This window comes from Setaria viridis, chromosome 9 (assembly GCF_005286985.2).
Source record: "Setaria viridis chromosome 9, Setaria_viridis_v4.0, whole genome shotgun sequence".
Taxonomy (NCBI): Eukaryota; Viridiplantae; Streptophyta; class Magnoliopsida; order Poales; family Poaceae; genus Setaria; species Setaria viridis.
This window is the reverse complement of record NC_048271.2, coordinates 36785552-36794312: the sequence shown is the minus strand read 5'-3', so window position 1 is coordinate 36794312 and position 8761 is coordinate 36785552. Positions and strand designations below refer to the sequence as shown.

The 8761-nt window shown below is 40.0% G+C and overlaps 1 long non-coding RNA gene across 1 annotated transcript; it reads left to right on the top strand.

Moving 5' to 3' along the window:
• The first annotated feature begins 3121 nt into the window (after positions 1–3121).
• On the top strand, positions 3122–7326 carry LOC117839834 (uncharacterized). Its single transcript, XR_004636898.1, has 4 exons — positions 3122–4125; positions 4856–4887; positions 6214–6244; positions 6596–7326. It is a non-coding gene; the product is annotated as an uncharacterized lncRNA (long non-coding RNA).
• The last annotated feature ends 1435 nt before the right edge of the window (positions 7327–8761 follow it).

Below are 8761 nucleotides of genomic sequence, written 5' to 3'. Positions count from 1 at the left end.
ATACGCGAGTTCCGCCAGCTCAGCCAATTGTCTAGTGTACTTGTTCTAGGGCATCGTGTGGGTGATGAGATCAATAGATGTGATGGTAGCCAGTGGAGTACAATGGTGATGCGTTTGAACTGCTTCAAAGGCGGTGGCGGCGCTCTGCTCTTGTGTATTTCTTGCTCATTGTCAAGTTCTTTGAGCTTCGGTCTCTTCTTCGACAACGTTGGCGGTGAGCTCATCCTCAAGACGTCATCTAGGTGACGCTCATGTCATGGGTTTCTGTCCCCTCGCTCTTGTTCTTCGTTCTCTTGTCCAGCAACAACGGTGAAGAGTTCTTGCTCTAGAGAGTAGCTTCCCAAGTTTGAAGTGATCACCTCCGTGGTGCCACTTTCCTCGTAGATGGGCGACAGATGAGCTCCCTCCTAGTACGGGAGAGTGTCGAGGTAGGCCATGAGGCGTGAATCGTCGTCCTTGGCAAGAGCGGATGGCTTCATGTTGGGTCACTAGATGAATCTGCCTTGAGGAGTTGATGTGATTACCAGGCCCTGCTGCGGACCTGATAAAGGAGTCTCCTTATCCGGATTCGAGTAGTAGTCGAGGTCCTCGATCGTATCCGTATCGGATTGTGATTTGGACAGGGCTGTCTAATAAATAGTGGTCGCGTTGCGGAGTCCGAATAGGAATCGACTCTAGTAGTAATCTGACTCGCACGATGGCTTATGTGCCGGGTCGTGCAAGTCAATCCGACCAGTGGAAGAAGTCGAGTTGAACTCGGACTCGTCCCCGCAGCCTCTAACTAGGTCAGAAATTGAAAATTCGCCAAAATTCTCGATGAGATCCTCCAGAGCGTGGTGCTGGAGCTTCATGGTTTGTTGCTTCTTCTCCGGGGTTGACGTAATGTGGCGGCGGAAATTTCCAGCGCCGTTTGCAATGCAAACCCAGGAGCCAAAGATGAACGTCGCGCCTGCTTCAAATATGACGATTGGCTTGTGATGACTTGTGCCATCGAGTTCGCTAGTGGATTCTCGGCGAGATTCCCTACCTGGCGCGCCAGCTGTCGGTGTTTAGACCCGACAACGGGGTACCCGAGGTAGTGTTTTGGTTGGTGGGGCTCGTCGAGATCAGGAACTCGAAGGTAAAAGCACACACACGATTTAGATAGGTTCGGACCGCTAGATTGTGTAGTACCCTATGTCCCGTGTGTTGGTTGGATTGAATTGCTTTAGAGGAGTCTCTGCCTCGCCTTATATAGTCGGTTGGTTACAATAATACTAGTCGGATACGACTAAAAGAAGCCTACCCTATTACAACGAATACTTTCGTAATTCTCGATTAATTTCTATCTTTCCATGTTAGATGCGTCTCGGTGTCCAACCTTATATTTGGATATGTTCAAACCTTTCGGGCCTATAGATGTATGTACGACAAGTGGAACATAATTTGAACCACTGAACTGAACATGGGTTGCCCGATTTTCTTTTGGCCTATGCAAAATTGCAGGTGGTAGACGGGTAACTTGGGACTTCCCTTAACCCACGGAGTCGATGTGCATGTGGCCATTCGGGCGTGTTACACATTGTGCAGCCGTGTAAGTCATCCACCGTTGTACTAGTTGGCATCTCCGCCCACTTTCGAAATGCGAATTGTCGTGTGCTCGGTGCGTTTAGGAGTGAGCGAACGTGATGTTGCTTTCTCTTTCTTCCTGCATAGCACATGCCTCGATCGCCTGCAAACTGCGTGTGTGCCATTTCTGAAGATGATTGCTGGTAGTAATCTCAGGAAAACCAGCAAGAATCTTAGCATCAACTGAAAGAAAACGCAGCAAATTGGGCTGTTTCAGATTGAACCGGTAGATTTTGATTGCCCGTTATTTAAGTACCCAAATAGGAATTTCTACAAGCCAACCACGTACGGACGTCTTGCCTGGACATTTCTAAACTTTGCCGCTGAATGCACAAGAAGTTAAGGTCGTTTTCTCAGAAGCAACATCAAACTGAGCGTTAGGCCATCCGTGATTGCATGAAGTGCTACTCGGTCTGCTGATGATACGTGCAGGTGCAACCCAGTAGCCCCACACTACCCCGGCGCTGCATTCCTGAACCATACCCCGCCCACTTTGCGAGCAGCCCATGCCGCCGTGCGCGCGCAACCGAAGACATCGCCCACGATGCCACGGCCCACGGCTCCACAGGTCGCCCGGCCTCCGGAGAACACTACGGACGACGACGGGGCAGACGAGACCTGAGGCCAGCCGCGGCAACGGTGGATGCGAGCGCGACGACGACGCGGGGCCAGCAAATCTGGCGCGCGAGCTCGCTGCGCGCCTCGGCTGATGGCGAGAGCACCGCGGCTCTTCGTGCCGGCCACTGGTTGGTTCGACAGCCCGGGCCCGGCGGCCGTTGCCTTCTCCGCGGTGGCCCGCACCTCACATGCAAATGTGCAGCGCAGCGCCGCGCGGCGGTCGGCGTCCGGCTCCCCTCCCTCGCACATGCGAGTGGACACATCACCGCGTCAGTTGCCCTTGTATCTTTCCGGAGCTAACTGTTTGTTCGGGCGATCGAGCAGAATAGGAATAGGGAAAAAATTCAGGGCCCTCCTTTCCTGTTGCGTCCTTATCTTCTCCGTCTGTGTCCGAAAAAGAAAACTCGTCGACAGCTGAGCTACTGGGGCGGAGCACAGATAGAGATGTTTTTGCAGCGCAGCGAGAGCGACTACGTTTAAGAAGCATTTAGCGCCATGGACCAACTTGTTGATGGGCTTCGTTTTAATCTGGAGACTCTCGTTGAACCTCCACATGCACAGATACTTTAGGTTCGATACTTTAGTTTAAAGCCTATGGTGCCTGTACTAACTTCCCCTCAACTGGTGCGGTCATTGGAAGTGACTGCATGAACTTCGTTGGTATATGGTCTGAACAGTCAACAGTGCATGTGTTTGGAGCACAAAATTTTCATAAGAAAGGAAAAAAAAAGTGTATAGTGATATAAAACTAGTAACTCCCACGTAATACCACGTAATAAGCAAGGCCTTAAATACAAAAAAACGATACAATCTATAATCTCAAACAAGGGAAAGAGATAAGTAAGCTACGTTTTGGACAAGAGGACACATATAGCCTTCAAATTTGTGATGGACCCCGCCGACCCATGTTCCTCTCATGCTGCTACTGCCCGGAGCTCGCCATCCTCGACGTCTCCACCCACCCCTTCCGTCGACGTCCCACTGCAGTTCTGGATGCTCATTTCTATGCTATTTTGGTTCCTTTTTTTTACTTTTGATTGCGTATTTTAGATCTCGATTTGATTGATTTAATCTCTGTAAATGTAGTTCTGATTGATCTCTACTACGATTTGGTATTATGGAGTATCATTGTACTGTGTGGTTTAGCAAATCCGTGGTGATTTTTATTATCCGCAGTTGATTTTGGTTCAAATGTTCATGCGGATCCCAAATCGCATCAGATGATGTGTCTATTTGGAGCATTGACTTGCTATTTCGGATGATGTTGTTTTGTCTAGTTGCAGTTCTGGTAGCAAACTTTCTTGTTGGGGTTCATATAAAATGCTACTAACTCCGTTTGCTATTATTGCTGCAGTTATAAATATCATTTCTACATGTGCCAATGAACTGTAATGTTCCGGTTCATAAAAAAATGCTACTACCTCTGCTTGGTATAATACTTTACAATGTAGGACTTTTAGTATTGTTCTTCTCAGTTCCTGGAAATCTTTTTAGTATTGTTCTTCTCGGTTCCTGAAAATCTTGACTGATCATCACAAATTTTGCTGCTGTTTGGTGGCTTTATGTACCCATATGTCTTCTACCATGCGCTCATCCTTTTTGGCATTGGTGTAAGATATCTGAATGGTGTATATTTTTGGATCTATGTATTTTTCTCATGGCATCTATTGTTAGGCTGTCAATAGTGTATTTTCCTAGAATTTCTACTAGCTCTGTATAGGTCAGCCACATCGGCCTTGTCATATCCACTTTTTTAATGGTTCTATGTTGGAATTTCTATAATTATTTCATGCTTCTACATGCAAATTTCTATAAACTAATTTGTTTTATCTATTCTTTTCTTTTCATCAGAGATTAATTCAATCTTCTTCTCCTGATTCAAATCAATCTGCAATGAAGGTACATAATTTTTTTCTTTTATAGATGTTGTTATTCTACTTTACTAACTTGTTGTCACTACACTTTTTATCTGCCTCTCTAGTCATAAATCTACAGATTAGTTTACTACAATTTTGTGTGCTTTCTATCTTCTATGTTTTCTATATTACATTTTTCAATTGCCTTTGTAGTTTGTCATATCCCTTTTCAATTTTAGAAGTAGTATCTATTCTAACAGTTTCTGTTGTATAGTTCTTTTTACAACATGCAGATGATATATTTATTATATATGACCGTGCTTATTTTTAATTTCACAGTACTATATCTAGATTCTGACAGTTCATGGTGTACTGTCATTTGTTAAGTATGCTCTTGTCATTTGTTAAGTATATTCCTACTATTGATTTCTCCGGCTGGCTGACGTGTACCTTCCTGCTCATAGTGGAGGATTCTGATTTTTGGGTGGGCTTTTGGCCTAGGCCTTTTTCACTGATGGCTGTGTGCAGCCATTAAAGATTTTAATTTTCCCTCCAATCGGGTTGGACACATTTTACGTTTTTCAAAGGGCAAGCTAATTGGAAAGTGTTGTTTATGGTTGAGTCTAGAGCTATTGTTGCCATTTCGCTTTCTTGGTCTGATTATGATTTACTAAAACTTGTTCTTTTTCTTAAAAAAATGTTGCCTAGTAAATACTCTATGTAATTAATAATTTTTCTCACTCTTTGTTCTAAATTACTTTATTTTTATGCAGATTTGTTCTTTTAATCTCCAACTCCCTCGAAGGTAATTTTCAACCATAATTCTTCTCTTTTCGGTCTCTTTTTTTGTTTCTGTTATTTATTCTGATAGATGTTTCTGCTTTTCCAACTAGCCAATTCCAGCAATTTCTGATATATGACAGTGTATATTATTAAATTCATAGTACCATATCTTGGTTTTGACAGTTCATAGCGCACTGGGTCATTTGTTAAGTATGTTCATGTCAACTTTACAATCAGTATATAAATGTGTTTCTTTCGAGTTTATTGAAACTGTGCACTTTTCAAAAACTGTGTTTCTGATTTATGGGCATTGTTTGGCATCGGCCTTCAACATCGGCTTTGTGCAGCCATTAAAGTTTTTCTACCTTATCTTAATATGAAGTAGTTTTTATATATGATTTGATAGTATTTTAGGTATATTGTCAGATACGACAGCGCATTTTGCTCAATTTGACAATTCACTTTGTACTGTCATTTGTATAATATGTTCGTGTCAATGTTTGATCAATTTTTCTCAATACTATATCTAGGTTATGACAGTTCACAGTTCTATGTCATTTTTTACTATTAGCATATAAACCTATTCTTTCCACTTTATTTAAAATTGTGTACTTTTTCAGCGTATTATTGATGCCTGGTGCTTGTGTGCTTTCTTCAGCTTGTTTCACGTTTGCTTTATATCTTTATTCAAAATTTGCTCTCTTTATTTTTACATCCCCTACTAGTGATTTCTCAGCTGGTTGACGTGGTCCCTCCAGCTATCAGTGGAGGGTTCTGATTTATGGGTGAGGTTTGGCATCAGCCTTCACTGTTGGCTGTGTGCAGAATTTAAAGATTTTAAATTTTCCTACAATCGGAGATGGACATGATTTAGGTTGTTGACAAGCCCAATTGATAGCTAATTTATGGTTGGGTCTAGAGCTCATGGTGCCATTGGTTTTGGTCTAAATTAGTTATCAAAATTTGAATTTTTATGTCACCCAACTTTTATAGTTATTCTTTTTCTTTTGTTCTTAAGTTAATACTCTTCTCATTTTATATTTTCATAAGGAAAATGCTTGTTTTTCTGTGGTGTTCTACCTGTGTCATTTAATTTATGGGCGAGCTGAGATATATCGCACACATGGTATATGCTTAGATATGACACTATATATATTCATTTAATTTGATAGTACTTTATGTAGGATCTGATAGTGTATATTGCACTGTCATTTGCATATCATGTTCATGTAAATCTGGTTAGCACTAAGTTTATATTAATTTTTCTTATTGTTACCTTAAAATTGTATCCATTCAGAATCTAATTATGCCTCTTATATACTCACTTTTTTATTTTCTGTTTTTGCAGAGTTGTTCTTTATTCTCCAACTAGCTTCAAGGTATTCTAATACAGAATTAGTGTCATATTTTTCATATATGCACTATATCAAGTTGTTTATCACTTTTTTGCACAGCTAGGTCATGTAATTGATCTTCCTTTTTTCCTAAGCACATTTCTGGTTTTGCTCCCCTGGTATTTTTTTCCTTTATTCCTTATGATAATCATACATGAGCATTTGTTAGTACTTATGTTATATTTTTGAGATACGACAGTGCTTACTGCCGAATTTGACAGCGCACATTGTACTGTCATTTGTACAAAATGTTCATGTCAATTCTATCATGTCTGATTTAATATTTCTAGTTTCTAGCACCTTTGTATAATTTTGTTATTTTTTCATGATAATTAGGAAAATGCTGAATTTGGTGGGGAAACTTGTTGAGGTGAATGTCTTTCTAAACAAGGCCCTTGCGCAGAATTTGGATCTAAAGGATGGACCCACCAACAACCTAGTGTATGCTGCTGTTGAAAAAGCATTTCCTTCTAAGGAGGTCTTGTACAAAGTCACCCAAGTTATTCAGAATATGCTTAATAATGGTGATTTCAAGATTGATCAGATTGCTGCTTCTGGGGAATTTCTTGTGAAGTGCTCTTCTCCCGCTGATGCTAACAAACTCCATGGGAAAGTCCAAGTTTGTGAGAACACTATGATCGGATTTCGAAAGATATCATTTGTTTACCTTCAAGATGATTTGGCTAGCAGACTTAACCTCAATGTCAGAGATGCCAACCCTGATGAATGGAAATCTGAGGTAGACAAAGAGTACTTTGAAACGCAAGAAAGAGGAAAGGGCCCAGAAGAAGGCAGAAGAAAGGAGGACTCTGAGGATCAGAGATGATGGTGCTAGTTCCTCTAAGAAGAGAAAGATGTGACTGCAGTATGTACTTTTATGCCACATTCCACTTAATGTTGGTGATGTTATTTGTCTTTCTGTAATAGTATTCCCTATGTTCACAAGATCTGAATTACAATATGTTTTGACTAATCTGACAGTAACTTATTTGGTGTAATTTTTGCTATCTTTACATGTAATTATCTTAAATGATTGAATTTGAGAATTTAAGGTGGTTTTGTTTTCATATGTGTAGATCACAACTTCTGATGGAAATTGCTTCTTACTTTCTCCTAGCTATCTATAGCTACTAGTATGCATGTTGCTACTAAATTTTAGGTCATCTGTTGCTAGAACTTTCCGTTATTGTGTAATAGTTTGATACCAAAACTTTTTCGTGCCTTGTATTTTTTTCAAGTTTATGTGAACTTCTGGTCAGTTTTACCCTTTTATTAATCCAGTTAATTACTATTATGCTTATGCTAATACATAATTGGTTCATGATTAGTCTTCTCTGAATTTTTCTTCTCTCCTATGGGAATCATGCACCTACGCCATTTTTAATTTGGTTTTGCATCGTTGTCATTTGTCTCTATTTGTTGTATGTCAAGTTTGCATTTGAGGGGCTACATCTGACCCCCTCAATATTTGTTGTTTTGTAAACCATAGGAAAATTTTGAATTATTTTGATTGACTATTTAAATCTGCCATTTGTCTAGTTTGTATTTGTGGGGTTTCATTAATCCACACAATATTTGGAAAACATAGAAATTTTTTTGAAGAATTTTGTATATTTTTCCCTTTTTGTTGTATGTCTACTTTTTTGCATTTGTGGGGCTACATTAGGCACCTAAACATTTGCTCTTTTACAAATCATAGTATAATTTTTGGAATATTTTTTCTTTTGACTATTTAATTTTTCTTTTTTTCCTGTTTCCATTTGATGGCTTTACAAAATACACACAATATTTGTAATTTAGAAACCATAGAATTATGCATCCATTAAACATGATGGGTGAAGTCTGATCTAATGGATGCTTTTCCTATTTGCCATTTTAGTTTTCTCCTTTTCTTGTTTTATAAATTATGCATTTCCATCCATGTATGTTGTTCAGTACGATAATCACCTGCATTTTGTGTTACGTTGATCTAGTAGCAAATGTGGTAGCCAAATTTTATGTCAAATCTGTCAGTTGTGTAGCTAGATCAGCTACTTTCTCTTTGATCCAAATGTTGCTCTACCCGCTAGTTGTTATTTTGTTTGGCTGGGCCTGCTATCTTATTTTTTTCAACTTTGCCATGATGGGTGATGTCAGTAGCCAGATGTGCCTCAACCTGCTAGATGTATTTGTTGTCTATTTTTTTCTCAAATATTTTTGAAAATTCTCTAGAAATGCACTCCAAAGATTGGCTATATGGCTTCTTGCTTGGTTTCTGCACACTTTCAAAAGTTGTCAATTGATATCCAAATGCCCATGAAAACTCCAAGAATCTTTGGCTACTGAATTCATGTTGTAGCTCCCTTGGTCTTGCACACTTTTTTCATGTATGAACCTGCTATTGTATCAGTGCACTTTCTTTGTTTGTAGCTCCTTTGATCTTTGCACACTTTTTCATGCATGAACCTGCTAGTTGTATATGTGCACTTTTTCATGTTGTAGCTCCTTTTGATCTTGCATACT